This window comes from Pleurodeles waltl, chromosome 8 (genome assembly GCF_031143425.1).
Source record: "Pleurodeles waltl isolate 20211129_DDA chromosome 8, aPleWal1.hap1.20221129, whole genome shotgun sequence".
Taxonomy (NCBI): Eukaryota; Metazoa; Chordata; class Amphibia; order Caudata; family Salamandridae; genus Pleurodeles; species Pleurodeles waltl.
Window position 1 is genome coordinate 592,497,009 of NC_090447.1, and position 21,408 is coordinate 592,518,416.

Sequence of the window (21,408 nt, forward strand, 5' to 3'; positions counted from 1 at the left end):
GTCCAGGAGTGGGTGGATGTCGGCGTTTCCACCGCCAATGGCGCACAGCCGTGCAAGGACCGCCATGCCATATTACTGCTCATAATATGGTGGGTGAAGTCCTTGCAGTGTGGCAGTGCTGGCGGTGGAACTGCCTCTCTCCTGCCCTCGGCCCACCTGGTGGTGTCGGTTTGTGGCTCTCATCTGGCGGTCTTCGGTCTCTGACTCGTAATACGGTGGTCATGAGACTGCCGACACTGGCGGTCTTTTGGCAGCCCCCAGCACGGCGGTCTTCCAAAAAGACCACCAATGTCATAATGAGGGGCATGGGCTGTAAAGCTCCATAGCGGCCTATCATCAGAAAGGGAAAACTCTTCCATACAATTTTAATGAATGAATAAATCAGCACTATTTTCTTAATTTTCAAATGCATCTGAAGTGCATTGCATGCGTAAAAGACTGGTTTAAGACACTTATCATTATAGCTTTGCTAATACATTGCTGAAGTGGGTTACTCTCATCAGTCTCTCAGCACCTCGAATTCCCACTTGAACTTCTTCAACAATTGCAATAACTATTAACATATGTCAACCTCTATTTTGGACAAATTCACACTTTCATATTTTCCCTTCAACATACCAGGCAGTGTTTTTCTCGATTCAAACTGTGAGAGACTCGTGAATTTTTCAATACAGGTTTATAAGTTTGAACCTTCATATTGTATTGTCACCTTGCACTTTAAACTTACATCACTAAAACAAAGAATAGCAACACACACATAGCAGCATTACATAACATTACAGGGATAATCAATGTATGAAAAGTTTGTTTCGGTACCATTTTGACAAATTATTGCATTTCCATCGTTTTAGATTATTTTTGTTGAAGCTAAATACGAACTTTCAAGAAATGATCTGTAGCCCATTAAGCACTGCGTAAGTTCAGCATTTTTTGTTTCAAAACATCTTCCAAGGTAATGCAGAGACCTGTAGCCGAGACAACCTTGAAGGTTGTTAAACATTTTAGCGACTGTCTATTCATATTGTCCTGTGGTTGTCTCAACCTCTTGGCATGCAGAGATTCACGTGTTTTAACATTGCACATGCCTTTGTGTTAAAATTATGCATCGACTTTTTTTTTTTAATGTACGATTTAAATGGCTCAACGTTTCCAACAGCAGTGGCTTTTTTGATTTTCCAATGCAAAAATAAAATTTTGAAGAAGGCCTGCCGGCAAAAGGTTTATAAGTTAAGCCTATTAAGAGTGAAGGATTTTTGTTTGTTAACCAAATGCTCCGCAGTTCTTAAGTCAGAGTTTGTTTGTGAAACTGATTACCATGGATCAAATTGGGTCAATCTGTGTCAACAGTCTTTGGTGCTGTAATTGGTTTTCGTAATTGGTAACTATAAATGGCCTTGCAATCAGCTTATGGGATGCACACGTGTTCCAATTTATCTGCCAGTTTAACTCGATTGGCATAGTTCTATTACGGATGAGCTGAAGTTATATTTTACATTCAGAAGGCTGTTTTTATCGGATACTTGATTAGAATTGTTTTGTTTATTGAGTTGATTATCCTTTATTCACTGTGCAAAAGTCACATTATCCACTGAAATTAGCCGGGTTCTCAGACTGCTTATTTAGCGAAACTCCTGCCCCATGCTTTGTGATTCCCATCTCGATTGTATAAGCAATGAGGGATGGAGGTGTCGTGTTGGTGGGAGGTTATGCATCTCTCTATGCGCAAAACAGGGAATCATTAGGCTAGAGAAAAACCTCTCGAGGAATAGTCATCCATAAAATTGAACTTTCCTGGACTGCTGACCAAATAAGATCGTAATCAGCTGATTTTGAAAATAAATGCAGCATTCATATCATCATATAAGCCCTATATTAGGCACTTGGGTCCTCATTTTCAAGGCAACGTCTCTTTTAACGATGTTCCAGTGGCGCAATGTCCTGCCCCATATTTTGCTGCTTTACAAATACAGCCCCTTACACGTACCACTTTGCATGCAAGGGGCGTGAGTTGGGTGTTGCTGTGGGCATTTCACTGCAACACTCATTGCTTTTTGACTCTGTCCCAGGTATAGGAGAATTCGTAAACCTGATGACACAATGAGGTGAAATGCTTGGATTTTTCATCATTTTTGCTTTTTCTATTTCTGCTGCATTGTGCAGCACACATAGGAAAAGCAAAATGCCATGAATGACTGTGTTTGCGTTATGCAGGTAAGTTTAGCCTCAGCACTAGGGAAAACATAGGGGTGTGCCGTATTGTCTTAAATATGGTGCTGCGTTTCTGAAGTGATGCAGCACGGCGCTTCCAAATTTGGCACAGCACTGTGCAACTTTCTAGTAAATGAGGCCCTTGGTGTGCAAAAGAAATTTGACCTGCAAAGCTTCGGGGGGACCCTGGTTACAGAAGCGGCTCCTCCGCTATGGCAGAGGAGTGTCGCCCCCCCCACCAGCAGCAGTCGCTGCAAAGCTTTAAAAACAAAACAATAATAAACTATGTGTATTATCGTTTTGTTGTTAAAGGGCGGGGCCATGGGGGATGATGGGGACGAGGGGAAGTGCACTGTGCACTCCCCTCAGTGTACATGTATGTTTGGCCGGCCGGGCCATCTCGGGCCAGGCAAACATACATTGCGCACAGTGCTCTCTCCAGCACGGCACTGTGTTGCCGGGTTGGAGAAAGCAGGCACAGGCTCCCAGCCTGCCTGGGAGCACCTTGGCTGGGCTCTCCGACCAGACCTAACACTGCTTTCATGATGTGACAGGTATGTTTTTTGTAACTTTTTAAAATTTTATTATTATCCCTACCCCCCACCATGCGCTAGCCCACCCCATTAAACCCCTGTGAGCCATGACTACCTGGTTGTACAGTCGTGGCTTAGGTAACAAAACAGTGTTAAGTTTGAGAAAAGTGTGTGCAAAGTGATTCCCTACGCCTACAAAGCTGGGTGAAGTTAACAAATTAGGCAGAGAATCACAGCTACCCGATTTCACCCATGCTGTGGATTCACTTTTGCTTACTTCATTATCTGCAGCCTAAAGTCTCACCCAGTCTTATTGGAACACCAGGCTACGAGGTATTATGTTTCCCTGCTGTTACTCCTAGTTGCCAAAACCAATAGAGGCAGCAGAGAAGGAGAGAAGAATCCAACCCCGCAAACCACGCACGCAACCTCTGCATCATCCTGGATCCCTCCCTCTCAATGGCCCAACAAATCAACGCCGTCACCTCCTCATGTTTTAACACACTCCGCACACTGACAAAAACATTCAAATGGATCCCCACAGACACCAGAAAGACAGTCACCCACGCACTCATCAGCAGCAGGCTAGACTACGGCAACGCCCTCTACGCCGGCACCACACTCAAACTCAAGCGCAAACTACAGCGAATCCAGAACTCAGCAGCACGCCTCATCCTCGACCTCCCCCGCCATGAACACATCTCACCACACCTCAAATCCCTCCACTGGCTCCCCATAGACAAAATGATCACCTTTAAGATCCTCATCCACGCACACAAATCCCTCCACAACACAGGCCTAAACCTACCTTAACGAAAGAGTGACCTTCCACACTCCCACACGCCAACTCCGCCGACCTCTCTCTCGCCACAGTTCTCTGCATCAAACACACCACCACTGGAGGCAGTGCTTTCTCCTATCTGGCCCCCAAAGCCTGGAACACCCTCCCCACCCACCTCCGCAAGACCCAGGACCTCCTACTCTTCAGGAGGGGCCTTAAAACCTGGCTTTTTCGAACTTTGATCTCCTGTCCCCTCCCCCCCCAGCGCCTTGAGACCCTCACAGGTGAGTAGCGCACTCTATAAGTCTCTTTGATTGATCGATTGATTGATTGGGAGCCATGTCATCTACTTTTTCCACTGACAGAAATTTAACCCAAGGTCCTATAGCAGTGGGAGAGAAGGGTCTGTGACATGACTTCAAAAACCATGAAAGAAGCTTCTGAGCAACTACTGAGAGGATAATCAAAGGTTCCTGCTTCAGCACAAGGCCACTTCTCTGCCCATTTTCAAATAAAAGCTAGTGAGATTTGGGGATTACAAAGTTGTTGAGGATTACAAAACAACTGTGGGAAGCTGCAAGTCCAAGGCCTTTGCAGGCCCTGCACCCAGTCCCCTTGTTGATTAAAATCACAGTGCACAGCCATCAACCATGTACAGGAAGGGTTGAATTTTTTGTAAGGAACCTAGACCACACTAGTTCACAGGATACAGCGAGCCCCAATGTGAACAAAACCACTGCCCATGGCCTGAGGCAATGCACAGAGGGAAGAAAGTAGAGGGCCCCACTTCTATGTGGACAAAGATCATGTTGCACTGCTTTTGACGAGGTGCAACTGTTTTCCCCATTTTACATCAAACCCCGAACCTGTGAGTCCATAAAAGCAATTACTTATGTTTTTCCACAGTGTCATCAGTGACGCCATTTGTGAAATACTGAGCAACGCTTGGCATGGGCAGAAGTTATGTTTTACCTAGCTTAATGTACTTATCGATTTTCAAAAGCTTTTAGGTTTTGCATTGCAACCATTTTATCAGTCTAACTTTGTTTAAAGGAAATTGCTGTTGTTTTTATAAACAAACTTAAATTGTTCATCAGAAAGGTAGCCTTAACTTACTTTTTGCCAATTCTAGTAATTGGTTATCCTATACTGCCATCAGGCTTGACCTAATTAAAGCAGCTGCACATGCCCTTACAATAGATTATGGGCACAGAGCCTGGTGTTTGGTTTTTAAGGCGATTTTTGATGTTTTTATAAACACTAATTTCTGATGAGCAAATGTGCCTGTAATGTCTTCCCCAGCCTGGGTACCCACCAATGAATTTGCTACACACTTAGCTATGCATTGCAAGTTCTTCAGCGTGTAACCACAAACTCAACATTCTAAACTTGCAATGACTTCACAACATTCTCACACTTATGTATCACCCTACGGAGTATTTCAGGATCCAAAAAGGTTCCATCATACACACTTACAGGACACAATATCTCCTCCTCTATTAAATAAAAAAATACAATTATTTACAACATTTAAACATAATGGTGGTCATTACAACCCGGCGGTAAAAAAATTGGAATTATGACCGTGGCGGAAACTGCCAACAAAGACAGACACTTTAACACTCCGACCGCCACGGCGGTACAGACAAACAGCGCGGCGGTCACCGCCAACAGACAGGCGGAGGACAATGTACCGCCCACAGTATCACAACCTACCAATCCGCCACCTTTTCCGGGGCGGATTCACCGCGGATAAAAACACGGCAGAAACTGCCATTTCAAAGGGAAAGCGCTCACCTCTACACACTCCACGAGGAACGACTACACCATGGAGCCGGAACTCCATATTCTGCCAGCGATAGTCTTCCTGCTCCTATGCGAGGATCATCAACGCCGGCCGTGAAGACCACAGTGAGTACTGCACCTACAACATAGGGGAGAGGGGAGGCAAAAACACAGGGACACACACAACCAATTTCCCAACCACCCCAACCCTCACCCACTACAACACACACGCCAATGCATATCTATACATTACAGTAACAGCCCCCAACCCCCCGGAAGAATGCAAAGACAAAAGGAAATGAGTTGAACCATTGTAATATATCAAAATACAGGAAGCAAATATATACATATATATATACACATTAAACAAAATATACACCACGATTAGTAGTGCAGGTAATGCACCATTCATTGTCCGTGGACCACTGGGCCCAAAATGCATGGGCGAGGCCCACACAAAATACCTGATCAAAATGGAGAGAACACTGCAGGGGCATCAGATAGATATACAACAGGCACCTCAGGGGGAAGGGAAGGGGGGGCACCTCAGCCGGATGAGTGCACCATGCCAGATCCACGAGGGGGCTCCACGCCCATTGATGTATCCTGGGGAGTGCAAAGCCACAGTCTCTCAAGTCTCTCCAGTGGGTGGTTTTCCCACTGTTCAATCCTGGGGAGTGCAAAGCCACATTCTCTCAAGTCTCTGCAGTGGGTGGTTTGCCCACTGTTCAATCCTGGGGAGTGCAAAGCCACAGTCTCTCAAGTCTCTGCAGTGGGTGGGTTGCCCACTGTACCATCCTGGGGAGTGCAAAGCCAGAGTCTCTCAAGTGGATAACAGTCTCCACTGGTTCTGGAGGGGGACTGGTGCCCAGAGTGCAGCACACACCCCGTGACGGTCCCAGTTGCGTCACTGCCCCTGCCGCAAATGGGCTAGCGTTGCATTCCATGGCGGTCTTTGCCCTGTTCAGCGGTCCCTGGCCTGTTCAGCGGTGCTTGTGTTGCCAGTGTCAGACCTGTTCAGCGGTGCATTCCATGGCGGTCTTTGCCCTGTTCAGCGGTCCCTGGCCTGTTCAGCGGTGCTTGCGTTGCCAGTGTCAGACCTGTTCAGCGGTGCATTCCATGGCGGTCTTTGCCCTGTTCAGCAGTCCCTGGCCTGTTCAGCGGTGCTTGCCAAGGCGGTCCTTCATTGCCAAGCAGGGCTGTGGCTGGCGGTCCTTCATGGGTCAGCTGGGCTGTGGCTTGCGGGGCCCTCCTGGCCAGCTGGGCTGTGGCTGGGGTGGCCCCCTGGCCAGTGACTCTGGGGCTGGCGGTGGCCTCCTGGGCAGTGACTCTGGGGCTGGCGGTGGCCTCCTGGGCAGTGACAATGGGGCTGGCGGTGGCCTCCTGGGCAGTGACAATGGGGCTGGCAGTGGCCTCCTGGGCAGTGACTCTGGCAGTGGCCTCCTGGCCAGTGACGATGGGGCTGGCCTCCTGGGCAGTGACTCTGGCGGTGGCCTCCTGGCCAGTGACGATGGGGCTGGCGGTGGCCTCCTGGGCAGCGGGGATGATGGCGGTCCTCTCCGCTGTGCTGCTCCTCCCAGACTTTGGAGATTTCATCTGCCCCTTCCCCATCTTGGGAGGAGTCACAGCTGAGTCGACACTCCCCCTGGGACCCTTGTGAGCGGCTTTGCTGGCTGGAGTCTTCCCCCTCTCCCGCCGGGCACTGTCCAACTTCTTGTGCTTCACAGCGGAAGGGACTGGCTGTGCTGTGGCTCCGTGCCACACTGGCTGTCCTGGTGGCCGGTGAACTCCACATACCTGTAACAACAGACACCACTGGTCCTGGAGATTTTTTGGCTGAGGTGCTAGTACGGGACCTATGTTTTGGACGGGGGGTGGTGGGAACTAGGTTAAGGGGGGCCAGGAAAAGTTTTTTGGAGACACTGGGACGGGTAGATGGAGGGGGTTTGGGAGTGGAGGAAGAGGTGGTGGTTGTAGGATGTGTAAGTTTTGTGGATTTGGGTGCAGGTGCATGGGCTGGAGGCTGTCGTGAGGTGGATGGCTGTTGGGTGGGTGTGTGCCTGCGTTTGTGTATCTTCGGAGGGGGCGTCACAGACACACTGGGAGAGTACACAGGAGACATGTAAATGGGAGTGGGGTTGGTGAGTGCACGTGAGCGGGGTGTGGTGGTGGGTGTGCTGGTGCGGGACGTAGTGGCTGTAGTGGTAGTGCATGCAGGTGTGAGTGTAGACGAGACTGGGAGGGAGGAGGGAGACGACGAGGAGGGGGACACAGTGGAGGCAGTGGATGTTGGTGTGTCTGTATGTGTGTGATGCTTGCGTGAGTGCCTGTGGGATGTGTGGTGCTTATGTTTGCCTGAGCTTCCCTTGTGTGTTGACGTGTGTGCATGCTGGTCTGTAGGTGTGCTTGGGATAGGCGGCTGAGGTACAGGGGATTGGGTCGGGGTGGAGGAAGTTGGAGGGGGGAGGCTAGAAACAGGGACAATGGCTGCCATCAGTGCTGAGGCCAGAGTTTGCAGGGTTCGATGAAGGGCAGCCTGACCAGAATGAATGCCCTCCCGGAATGTATTTGTGTGTTGCAATTCCCTTTCTACACCCTGGATGGCATTCAAAATGGTAGACTGCCCAACAGTGAGGGACCTGAGGAGGTCAATGGCCTCCTCACTGAGGGCAGCAGAGGTGACAGGGGCAGGGGCTGAGGTGCCTCGGGCGAAGGTGATGCCCACCCTCCTGGGTGAGCGGGCTCGGGGCGAAGGCTGAGGGGCTGCTGGTAGGGCAGTGCTGGTAGGGGGGTTGGCGGCTGTACCTGTAGAAGTGGGGGGCACAGATTTTGCCGCCACCACAAGGGAGCTCCCATCGGAGGACGAGTCTGTGTCGCTGGTTGCAGATTCTGTGACCGCCGTGGTGCTCCCCTCGCCCTCCGTCCCATTGGTGTATTCTGAGTCCGTGGTGTGGGCCTCCATGGCCATGTGGGATGCAGCTCCCTCGTGCTCCGGTGCCACTGTACCTCCGCCTGATGATGCTGATGCACACAAGAACAGGGAGCCCACAAAAAGGAGGGGACGACAGAAGAAAGACAGGTTGAGTGCATGGCTTACCGCTACCGTTGGCGGACAATACAGGCACAGCAGCCCCCTGCACGACGTCGTGCTGTTGGGCTCTACAGATGCAATTCCTGGGATATGGCCTACATGGCTATGGTCGACATCTGCACACATAGATGACACAGGGGCATGAATACCTGTACTTGGCACTCTACAGAGGTGGGGTGGGGCGCCACATGGCCTGCATTACGGAGTGGCCTAGCCTATGGAACTCGCCCTGGCCTAGGGAAACCCACAGCCCTCCTTCCCCACCCAGACACCTTCACTGCACGCAAAGTCCGCTGAATGATGTTCTACTCACCCCCTTGTGTCTGCTGTGATGCCCTCAAGCGCCCATCCAACTCAGGGTAGGCCACTGCCAGGATCCGGAACATCAGGGGGGTCATGGTTCGACGGACACCCCTCCCACGTTGGGAGGCCACCCCCTGCTGAGCCTCCGCCGTCTTCTTGCTCCAGCGGCGAATGTCCTCCCATCTTTTCCGGCAGTGGGTGCTCCGTCTGTGGTGGACCCCCAGGGTCCGGACGTCCTTGGCGAATGCACGCCAAATATCCTTCTGGTGGGCGCTGACCTACATGACATGTACAGGGGAAGAAGAGAAGTAATTAACAACTGCACCGTCTAAGTGAGTGGCCCACATCCCTACCCTTGCCATGTGGCACATGCATTCACAGTCCTTCATGCACGCAGAACTGTGCCCCCTTCATTCTTACAACCAGCCCTCTCCACACAGGCATAGCCCATACAACATGCTCCCTGTGTACTTACCTGTTGGTCTGGAGGACCGTAGAGTAGCGTGTACTGGGGGAGGACCCCGTCCACGAGGTTCTCCAACTCCTCTGCAGTGAAGGCAGGGGCCCTTTCCCCAGACGCACGAGCGATTGTCTCTTCCAGACCGAGGTCACAGCAGCACTTGCAGTGTAGGTCCTCTCCTGTCGAAGATCAGGTATCGAGTGATTGAACAGATAGAAAATGGCAGTCACGTCCGCGGCGGTCACTTCCGCGGCGGTGTGTACCATCACCGCCGGCATACATCGTCATTGGCTCCTGGGACCCATAGGGTCCAATGTTAACCAATGCAGCATTGCGCCGCGGTCTTCGACCGCCTACCTCAATGGTGTACAACGCCAGCGCAGTTACCTCACATCCCATTGTCCCACTTTAGAGGTCAGGAAGCTGCCATTTCAGGGGCCCACATGCCCTAATTACCAACTGCGTCACACAGACCTAGGCCTTGTCGCACAACACAAATACAGGCCACATTTTGTGTATGAATGGTGTTCTGTGTAGACTGTGGGTACATACCTCTGAGTTGTTTGACTCTGTGGTCACTGTTGTCATTCCTAGGCACCGTCTGCTGGGACATGTGAGGAGATGGCGGAATCCTCCGGTGTACCGACCGCTGGTGGACCTGTCGACAATGGAGGAAAGACATTTGATCATCACCTACAGGTTTGACCGTGCCACAATCCAGGAACTGTGTGCCCAGTTGGAGCCTCACCTGATGTCAGCAATCCGCCATCCCACAGGGATCCCCCCTCAAGTGCAGATGCTATCAGTGCTCCATTTCCTTGCAAGTGGGTCATTTCAAACAACAGTGGCCATGGCATCAGGGATGTCCCAGCCTATGTTTTCCGACGTGTTGTCCAGAGTGTTGTCTACCCTGCAGAAACACATGCGGAGCTACATCGTTTTCCCTCAGGTGGAGGATTTGCCTACAGTTAAAGGTGACTTCTATGCCCTTGGACATATCCCCAACATCATAGGTGCCATTGATGGCATCCATGTAGCTCTGGTCACCCCCCACAGGAGTGAACAGGAGTACAGGAACCGGAAGAGTTATCATTCGATGAATGTACAGATGGTATGTTTGGCAGACCATTACATCTCCCAGGTAAATGCTATGTTCCCTGGCTCAGTGCATGACGCCTACATCCTGCGGAATAGCAGCATCCCTTATGTGATGGGTCAACTCCAGAGGCACCAGGTGTGGCTATTAGGGGACTCTGGTTACCCCAATCTGTCATGGCTACTGACCCCATTGAGGAATCCCAGAGCAGAGGAACGCTACAATGAGGCCCATGGCCGGACTAGGAGGGTGATCAAACGCACTTTCGGCCTCCTGAAGGCCAGGTTCAGGTGCCTGAATATGACAGGTGGAACCCTATTCTACTCACCAAAGAAGGTGTTGTAGGAAAGTACCATCTTGCCTGGCATGTTACCCCCATTTTTCACTGTATATATGTTGTTTTAGTTGTATGTGTCACTGGGACCCTGGTAACCCAGGACCCCAGTGCTCATAAGTGTGCCTGAATGTGTTACCTGTGTAGTGACTAACTGTCTCACTGAGGCTCTGCTAATCAGAACCTCAGTGGTTATGCTCTCTCATTTCTTTCCACATTGTCACTAACAGGCTAGTGACCATTGTTACCAATTTACATTGGCTTACTGGAACACCCTTATAATTCCCTAGTATATGGTACTGAGGTACCCAGGGTATTGGGGTTCCAGGAGATCCCTATGGGCTGCAGCATTTCTTTTGCCACCCATAGGGAGCTCTGACAATTCTTACACAGGCCTGCCACTGCAGCCTGAGTGAAATAACGTCCACGTTATTTCACAGCCATTTTACACTGCACTTAAGTAACTTATAAGTCACCTATATGTCTAACCTTTACCTGGTAAAGGTTAGGTGCAAAGTTACTTAGTGTGAGGGCACCCTGGCACTAGCCAAGGTGCCCCCACATTGTTCAGAGCCAATTCCCTGAACTTTGTGAGTGCGGGGACACCATTACACGCGTGCACTACATATAGAGTCACTACCTATATGTAGCTTCACAATGGTAACTCCGAATATGGCCATGTAACATGTCTATGATCATGGAATTGCCCCCTCTATGCCATCCTGGCATAGTTGGCACAATCCCATGATCCCAGTGGTCTGTAGCACAGACCCTGGTACTGCCAAACTGCCCTTCCTGGGGTTTCACTGCAGCTGCTGCTGCTGCCAACCCCTCAGACAGGCATCTGCCCTCCTGGGGTCAAGCCAGGCCTGGCCCAGGATGGCAGAACAAAGAACTTCCTCTGAGAGAGGGTGTGACACCCTCTCCCTTTGGAAAATGGTGTGAAGGCAGGGGAGGAGTAGCCTCCCCCAGCCTCTGGAAATGCTTTGTTGGGCACAGATGTGCCCAATTCTGCATAAGCCAGTCTACACCGGTTCAGGGGACCCCTTAGCCCTGCTCTGGCGCGAAACTGGACAAAGGAAAGGGGAGTGACCACTCCCCTGACCTGCACCTCCCCTGGGAGGTGTCCAGAGCTCCTCCAGTGTGCTCCAGACCTCTGCCATCTTGGAAACAGAGGTGCTGCTGGCACACTGGACTGCTCTGAGTGGCCAGTGCCACCAGGTGACGTCAGAGACTCCTTGTGATAGGCTCCTTCAGGTGTTGCTAGCCTATCCTCTCTCCTAGGTAGCCAAACCCTCTTTTCTGGCTATTTAGGGTCTCTGTCTCTGGGGAAACTTTAGATAACGAATGCAAGAGCTCATCCGAGTTCCTCTGCATCTCTCTCTTCACCTTCTGATAAAGAATTGACTGCTGACCGCGCTGGAAGCCTGCAAACCTGCAACATAGTAGCAAAGACGACTACTGCAACTCTGTAACGCTGATCCTGCCGCCTTCTCGACTGTTTTCCTGCTTGTGCATGCTGTGGGGGTAGTCTGCCTCCTCTCTGCACCAGAAGCTCCGAAGAAATCTCCAGTGGGTCGACGGAATCTTCCCCCTGCAAACGCAGGCACCAAAAAGCTGCATTACCGGTCCCTTGGGTCTCCTCTCAGCACGACGAGCGAGGTCCCTCGAATCCAGTGACTCTGTCCAAGTGACCCCCACAGTCCAGTGACTCTTCAGTCCAAGTTTGGTGGAGGTAAGTCCTTGCCTCACCTCGCTGGGCTGCATTGCTGGGAACCGCGACTTTGCAGCTACTCCGGCCCCTGTGCACTTCCGGCGGAAATCCTTCGTGCACAGCCAAGCCTGGATCCACGGCACTCTAACCTGCATTGCACGACTTTCTAAGTTGGTCTCCGGCGACGTGGGACTCCTTTGTGCAACTTTGGCGAGCACCATTTCACGCATCATCGTAGTGCCTGTTTCTGGCACTTCTCTGGGTGCTACCGGCTTCAGAGAGGGCTCCTTGTCTCGCTCGATGTCCCCTCTCTCTGTTGGTCCAATTTGCGACCTCCTGGTCCCTCCTGGGCCTCAGCAGCGTCCAAAAACACTAACTGCACGATTTGCAGCTAGCAAGGCTTGTTAGCATTCTTTCGGCGGGAAAATACTTCTGCACGACTCTCCACGGCGAGTGGAATCCTTCCTCCAAAGGGAAAGTCTCTAGCCCTTTTCGTTCCTGCAGAAACCTCAGCTTCTTCTGTCCAGTAGAAGCTTCTTTGCACCCGCAGCTGGCATTTCCTGGGCATCTGCCCATCTCCGACTTGCTTGTGACTTTTGGACTTTGTCCCCTTGTTCCACAGGTACCCTAGATTGGAAATCCACAGTTGTTGCATTGCTGGTTTGTGTCTTTCCTGCCTTATTCCTCTAACACGACTTCTTTGTCCTTAGGGGAACTTTAGTGCACTTTGCACTCACTTTTCAGGGTCTTGGGGAGGGTTATTTTTCTAACTCTCACTATTTTCTAATAGTCCCAGCGACCCTCTACAAGGTCACATAGGTTTGGGGTCCATTCGTGGTTCGCATTCCACTTTTGGAGTATATGGTTTGTGTTGCCCCTATCCCTATGTTTCCCCATTGCATCCTATTGTAACTATACATTGTTTGCACTGTTTTCTAAGACTATACTGCATATTTTTGCTATTGTGTATATATATCTTGTGTATATTTCCTATCCTCTCACTGGGGGTACACTCTAAGATACTTTGGCATATTGTCATAAAAATAAAGTACCTTTATTTTTAGTATAACTGTGTATTGTGTTTTCTTATGATATTGTGCATATGACACTAAGTGGTACTGTAGTAGCTTCACACGTCTCCTAGTTCAGCCTAAGCTGCTCTGCTAAGCTACCATTATCTATCAGCCTAAGCTGCTAGACACCCTATACACTAATAAGGGATAACTGGGCCTGGTGCAAGGTGCAAGTACCCCTTGGTACTCACTACAAGCCAGGCCAGCCTCCTACATTGGTTGTGCAGCGGTGGGATAAGTGCTTTGAGACTACTTACCACTCTTGTCATTGTACTTTTCATAGGAGAAAAATATACAAAACAAGGTCAGTGTATATACACATAGCCAAAAAGTTTTGCATTTCCTCTTTTCACTCTTTTCTAAGTGCTGAAAAGTACTTCTAACTTTCTAAAAAGTTCTAAAAAGTTTAAAAAGTTTTTTTCTCTGTCTTTCTAAAAGCTCTGACAAACTTTTTATCTTTTACTATCACTTTAACTCTCTCTAAAAATGTCTGGCACAGGCCAAAATGTTGATCTGTCCAAACTTGCATATGATCACCTTAGCTGGAAAGGAGCAAGGAATCTCTGCATAGAGAGAGGTTTGAGTGTAGGGAAGAATCCTTCCTTGGAACTGTTAATTAACATGCTTAGAGTACAGGATAAGGCCATAAGTGCCCAATCTGGTGAAAAAGTAGCTAATGGTTCTCAATCTGATCCAGGGACTCCCCCAGGAAAAGATTCAGGAAAGAAACTTCCTAGCCTGCCCATTACTAGACAGTCTAGCATAGTTGGTAATGATGATGAGCCACACCATATAAATAGTGTTGTCTCACATCATAGCAAAAGCATTTATTCTCACCATACTGGTAGTAATGTTTCTGTTAGCCAAGCTGTTAGGGTGGCTTCTGTAAGGGACAGGTCTCCTTCTGTCCATTCTCACCATACTTCTGTTTCAAGGCATGTCCCTCCCACCCACCCTGATGACAGATTGTTAGAAAGGGAGCTCAATAGATTGAGAGTGGAACAAACCAGACTGAAGCTCAAGAAGCAACAGCTGGATTTGGATAGACAGACTTTAGAAGTAGAGAAGGAGAGACAGAAACTGGGTTTAGAAACCCATGGTGGCAGCAGCAGTATTCCCCATAGTGATCCTGCAAAAGAGCATGATTCCAGGAATCTGCATAAGATAGTTCCCCCTTATAAGGAGGGGGATGACATTAACAAGTGGTTTGCTGCACTTGAGAGGGCCTGTGTTGTACAGGATGTCCCTCAAAGGCAGTGGGCTGCTATCCTATGGCTATCATTTAGTGGAAAAGGTAGGGATAGGCTCCTTACTGTGAAAGAAAATGATGCTAATAATTTCCAAGTTCTTAAGAATGCACTCCTGGATGGTTATGGCTTAACCACTGAACAGTACAGGATAAAGTTCAGAGAGACCAAAAAGGAGTCTTCACAAGACTGGGTTGATTTCATTGACCATTCAGTGAAGGCCTTGGAGGGGTGGTTACATGGCAGTAAAGTTACTGATTATGACAGCCTGTATAACTTGATCCTGAGAGAGCATATTCTTAATAATTGTGTGTCTGATTTGTTGCACCAGTACTTGGTGGACTCTGATCTGACCTCTCCCCAAGAATTGGGAAAGAAGGCAGACAAATGGGTCAGAACAAGGGTGAACAGAAAAGTTCATACAGGGGGTGACAAAGATGGCAACAAAAAGAAGGATGGTAAGTCTTCTGACAAGGGTGGGGACAAATCTAAAAATGAGTCTTCATCAGGCCCACAAAAACACTCTGGTGGGGGTGGTGGGCCCAAATCCTCTTTTAATCAGAACAAGGAAAAGAAACCATGGTGCTATTTATGTAAAATAAAAGGCCATTGGACAACAGATCCCAGTTGTCCAAAGAAAAGCACCAATGCTCCTACCACTACAACCCCTACTGCTACCCCTAGTGTCCCTACTAATAGCAGTGGTGGTGGGAGCAAACCTACTAATAGCCAATCCAAGGGAGTAGCTGGGCTCACTATTGGTAACTTAGTTGGGGTTGGCCTTGTTAGGGAGGCCACAGAGGCTGTGTTAGTCTCTGAGGAGGCTATTGATTTAGCCACCTTAGTTGCTTGTCCCCTTAATATGGATAAGTACAAGCAACTACCCCTAATAAATGGTGTTGAGGTTCAGGCCTACAGGGACACTGGTGTCAGTGTGACTATGGTCATAGAGAAACTGGTCCACCCTGAACAACACCTACTTGGTCACCAGTACCAAGTAACCGATGCTCACAACAACACACTTAGCCACCCCATGGCTGTTGTTAATCTCAACTGGGGGGGGGGTTACTGGTCCAAAGAAAGTTGTGGTAGCCACAGATTTACCTGTAGACTGTCTACTAGGAAATGATTTGGAGACATCAGCTTGGTCAGATGTGGAGTTGGAGGCCCATGCAGCAATGCTGGGCATCCCAGGGCATATTTTTGCTTTGACAAGGGCTCAGGCCAAAAAGCAAAAAGGACAGGGAAGCTTGGATCCTGGAACAATGGGCCAAGTGCTCCCTAAAGCTAGGGCTAGTAGAAGCAAACCACTTCCTACTATCCCTCCCTCTACAGTGGATTCAACTTCTGAGGAAGAAGAATTCCCTCCCTGTGCAGAACCTACACCAGAGGAGCTGGAAGCAGACACTGCTGAGCTTTTGGGTGAAGGGGGCCTGCCAGAGAGGAGCTGAGTGTGGCACAGCAAACCTGTCCCACATTAGAGGGTCTCAGACAGCAAGCTGTCAAACAGGCTAATGGGGATGTCAGTGACTCTCACAGAGTTTACTGGGAGGACAACCTCTTGTACACTGAGCATAGGGATCCTAAACCTGGAGCTGCCAGGAGATTAGTGATTCCTCAAGAGTACAGAAAGTTCCTCCTAACACTGGCACATGACATTCCCCTAGCTGGACACCTGGGTCAAATGAAAACTTGGGACAGATTGGTTCCATTGTTTCATTGGCCTAGGATGTCTAAGGACACAAAGGAATTTTGTAAGTCCTGTGAAACCTGTCAAGCCAGTGGCAAGACAGGTGGCACCCCAAAGGCACCCCTTATCCCACTGCCTGTGGTTGGGGTTCCCTTTGAAAGGGTAGGGGTTGACATAGTTGGCCCCCTTGACCCTCCTACTGCTTCAGGCAATAGGTTTATCTTAGTGGTAGTGGACCATGCCACAAGATATCCTGAAGCTATTCCTTTAAGGACCACTACAGCACCTGCAGTGGCAAAGGCCCTCCTGGGAATATTTTCCAGGGTGGGCTTCCCAAAGGAAGTGGTATCAGACAGGGGAAACAATTTCATGTCTGCATACTTAAAGGCCATGTGGAAGGAGTGTGGTGTAACGTACAAGTTCACAACACCCTATCATCCACAAACAAATGGACTGGTGGAGAGATTTAATAAAACTCTCAAAGGCATGATTATGGGTCTCCCTGAAAAACTCTGCAGGAGATGGGATATCCTTCTACCATGCCTCCTTTTTGCCTACAGGGAGGTACCCCAGAAAGGAGTGGGCTTCAGCCCCTTTGAACTTCTTTTTGGACACCCTGTTAGGGGTCCACTCACACTTGTAAAGGAGGGTTGGGAACAACCTTTAAAAGCTCCTAAGCAGGATATTGTGGATTATGTACTTGGCCTCAGATCAAGGATGGATGAGTACATGAAAAAGGCCAGTAAAAACCTTCAGGCCAGCCAAGAGCTCCAGAAGCAATGGCATGATCAGAAGGCTGTTTTGGTTCAGTACCAACCAGGGCAGAAAGTGTGGGTCTTGGAGCCTGTGGCCCCAAGAGCACTCCAAGATAAATGGAGTGGTCCCCACACAATTGTTGAAAAGAAGGGAGAAGTCACCTATTTAGTTGGCTTAGGCACTGCCAGGAGTCCCCTTAGGGTGCTCCATGTCAACCGCCTGAAACCCTACTATGACAGGGCTGATCTCACCCTGCTCATGGCAACTGATGAGGGACAGGAAGAAGACAGTGATCCTCTACCTGATCTCTTCTCTTCCACAGAACAAGATGCTCTTGTGGAAGGTGTAGTTTTGGCTGATTGTCTTACTGCTGAGCAGAAAGACAATTGCATAAATCTCCTAGATCAATTCTCTGAACTCTTCTCTACTGTGCCGGGTACCACTTCTTGGTGTGAGCACACTATAGATACTGGAGACAGTTTACCTGTCAAAAGTAAGATCTATAGGCAGCCTGACCATGTCAGGGACTGCATAAAGCAAGAGGTCCAGAAAATGTTAGAACTAGGAGTGGTTGAGCACTCTGACAGTCCATGGGCATCTCCTGTGGTACTGGTACCAAAACCCCATTCCAAAGATGGAAAGAAGGAAATGCGGTTTTGTGTAGACTATAGAGGTCTCAACTTGGTAACCAAAACTGATGCTCACCCTATACCCAGGGCAGATGAGCTCATAGATACACTGGCATCTGCCAAGTATCTAAGCACTTTTGATTTGACAGCAGGGTATTGGCAGATCAAATTGTCAGAAGATGCTAAACCTAAGACTGCATTTTCTACCATTGGAGGACATTACCAGTTTACTGTAATGCCTTTTGGTTTGAAAAATGCACCTGCCACTTTTCAGAGGTTGGTGAACACGGTCCTGCAAGGGCTGGAAGCTTTCAGTGCAGCATATCTGGACGATATAGCTGTCTTTAGCTCCAGCTGGGATGATCACCTGGTCCACCTATGGAAAGTTTTGGAGACCCTGCAAAAGGCAGGCCTCACTATCAAGGCCTCAAAGTGCCAGATAGGGCAGGGTAAGGTGGTTTATCTGGGACACCTTGTTGGTGGGGAACAGATTGCACCACTTCAGGGGAAAATCCAAACTATTATTGATTGGGTTCCCCCTACCACTCAGACTCAGGTGAGAGCCTTCCTAGGCCTCACTGGGTATTACAGGAGGTTCATTAAGAACTATGGCTCCATTGCAGCCCCTCTTAATGACCTCACATCCAAGAAAATGCCTAAAAAGGTATTATGGACAGCAAACTGTCAGAAAGCTTTTGAGGAGCTGAAGCAGGCCATGTGCTCTGCACCTGTCCTGAAAAGCCCTTGTTACTCTAAAAAATTCTATGTCCAAACTGATGCATCTGAATTAGGAGTAGGGGCAGTCCTATCACAACTTAATTCTGAGGGCCAGGATCAACCTGTTGCTTTTATTAGTAGAAGGTTGACCCCTAGAGAAAAGCGTTGGTCTGCCATTGAGAGGGAGGCCTTTGCTGTGGTCTGGGCTCTGAAGAAGTTGAGGCCATACCTGTTTGGCACTCACTTCATTGTTCAGACAGACCACAAACCTCTACTTTGGCTAAAACAAATGAAAGGTGAAAATCCTAAATTGTTGAGGTGGTCCATATCCCTACAGGGAATGGACTATACAGTGGAACATAGACCTGGGAGTAGCCACTCCAATGCAGATGGACTCTCCAGATATTTCCACTTAGACAATGAAGACTCATCAGGTCATGGCTAGTCTTATTGTTCTTCGTTTGGGGGGGGAGGGGGGTTGTGTAGGAAAGTACCATCTTGCCTGGCATGTTACCCCCATTTTTCACTGTATATGTTGTTTTAGTTGTATGTGTCACTGGGACCCTGGTAACCCAGGACCCCAGTGCTCATAAGTGTGCCTGAATGTGTTACCTGTGTAGTGACTAACTGTCTCACTGAGGCTCTGCTAATCAGAACCTCAGTGGTTATGCTCTCTCATTTCTTTCCAAATTGTCACTAACAGGCTAGTGACCATTTTTACCAATTTACATTGGCTTACTGGAACACCCTTATAATTCCCTAGTATATGGTACTGAGGTACCCAGGGTATTGGGGTTCCAGGAGATCCCTATGGGCTGCAGCATTTCTTTTGCCACCCATAGGGAGCTCTGACAATTCTTACACAGGCCTGCCACTGCAGCCTGAGTGAAATAACGTCCACGTTATTTCACAGCCATTTTACACTGCACTTAAGTAACTTATAAGTCACCTATATGTCTAACCTTTACCTGGTAAAGGTTAGGTGCAAAGTTACTTAGTGTGAGGGCACCCTGGCACTAGCCAAGGTGCCCCCACATTGTTCAGAGCCAATTCCCTGAACTTTGTGAGTGCGGGGACACCATTACACGCGTGCACTACATATAGGTCACTACCTATATGTAGCTTCACAATGGTAACTCCGAATATGGCCATGTAACATGTCTATGATCATGGAATTGCCCCCTCTATGCCATCCTGGCATAGTTGGCACAATCCCATGATCCCAGTGGTCTGTAGCACAGACCCTGGTACTGCCAAACTGCCCTTCCTGGGGTTTCACTGCAGCTGCTGCTGCTGCCAACCCCTCAGACAGGCATCTGCCCTCCTGGGGTCCAGCCAGGCCTGGCCCAGGATGGCAGAACAAAGAACTTCCTCTGAGAGAGGGTGTGACACCCTCTCCCTTTGGAAAATGGTGTGAAGGCAGGGGAGGAGTAGCCTCCCCCAGCCTCTGGAAATGCTTTGTTGGGCACAGATGTGCCCAATTCTGCATAAGCCAGTCTACACCGGTTCAGGGGACCCCTTAGCCCTGCTCTGGCGCGAAACTGGACAAAGGAAAGGGGAGTGACCACTCCCCTGACCTGCACCTCCCCTGGGAGGTGTCCAGAGCTCCTCCAGTGTGCTCCAGACCTCTGCCATCTTGGAAACAGAGGTGCTGCTGGCACACTGGACTGCTCTGAGTGGCCTGTGCCACCAGGTGACGTCAGAGACTCCTTGTGGTAGGCTCCTTCAGGTGTTGCTAGCCTATCCTCTCTCCTAGGTAGCCAAACCCTCTTTTCTGGCTATTTAGGGTCTCTGTCTCTGGGGAAACTTTAGATAACGAATGCAAGAGCTCATCCGAGTTCCTCTGCATCTCTCTCTTCACCTTCTGATAAGGAATCGACTGCTGACCGCGCTCGAAGCCTGCAAACCTGCAACATAGTAGCAAAGACGACTACTGCAACTCTGTAACGCTGATCCTGCCGCCTTCTCAACTGTTTTCCTGCTTGTGCATGCTGTGGGGGTAGTCTGCCTCCTCTCTGCACCAGAAGCTCCGAAGAAATCTCCCGTGGGTCGACGGAATGTTCCCCCTGCAACCGCAGGCACCAAAAAGCTGCATTACCGGTCCCTTGGGTCTCCTCTCAGCACGACGAGCGAGGTCCCTCGAATCCAGCGACTCTGTCCAAGTGACCCCCACAGTCCAGTGACTCTTCAGTACAAGTTTGGTGGAGGTAAGTCCTTGCCTCACCTCGCTGGGCTGCATTGCTGGGAACCGCAACTTTGCAGCTACTCCGGCCCCTGTGCACTTCCGGTGGAAATCCTTTGTGCACAGCCAAGCCTGGGTCCACGGCACTCTAACCTGCATTGCACAACTTTCTAAGTTGGTCTCCGGCGACGTGGGACTCCTTTGTGCAACTTCGGCGAGCACTGTTTCACGCATCATCGTAGTGCCTGTTTCTGGCACTTCTCTGGTTGCTACCGGCTTCAGAGAGGGCTCCTTGTCTTGCTCGACGTCCCCTCTCTCTGCTGGTCCAATTTGCGACCTCCTGGTCCCTCCTGGGCCTCAGCAGCGTCCAAAAACGCTAACTGCATGATTTGCAGCTAGCAAGGCTTGTTAGCGTTCTTTCGGCGGGAAAACACTTCTGCACGACTCTCCACGGCGAGTGGGACCCGTCCACCAAAGGGGAAGTCTCTAGCCCTTTTCATTCCTGCAGAAACCTCAGCTTCTTTGGTCCAGTAGAAGCTTCTTTGCACCCGCAGCTGGCATTTCCTGGGCATCTGCCCATCTCCGACTTGCTTGTGACTTTTGGACTTTGTCCCCTTGTTCCACAGGTACCCTAGATTGGAAATCCACAGTTGTTGCATTGCTGGTTTGTGTCTTTCCTGCATTATTCCTCTAACACGACTTCTTTGTCCTTAGGGGAACTTTAGTGCACTTTGCACTCACTTTTCAGGGTCTTGGGGAGGGTTATTTTTCTAACTCTCACTATTTTCTAATAGTCCCAGCGACCCTCT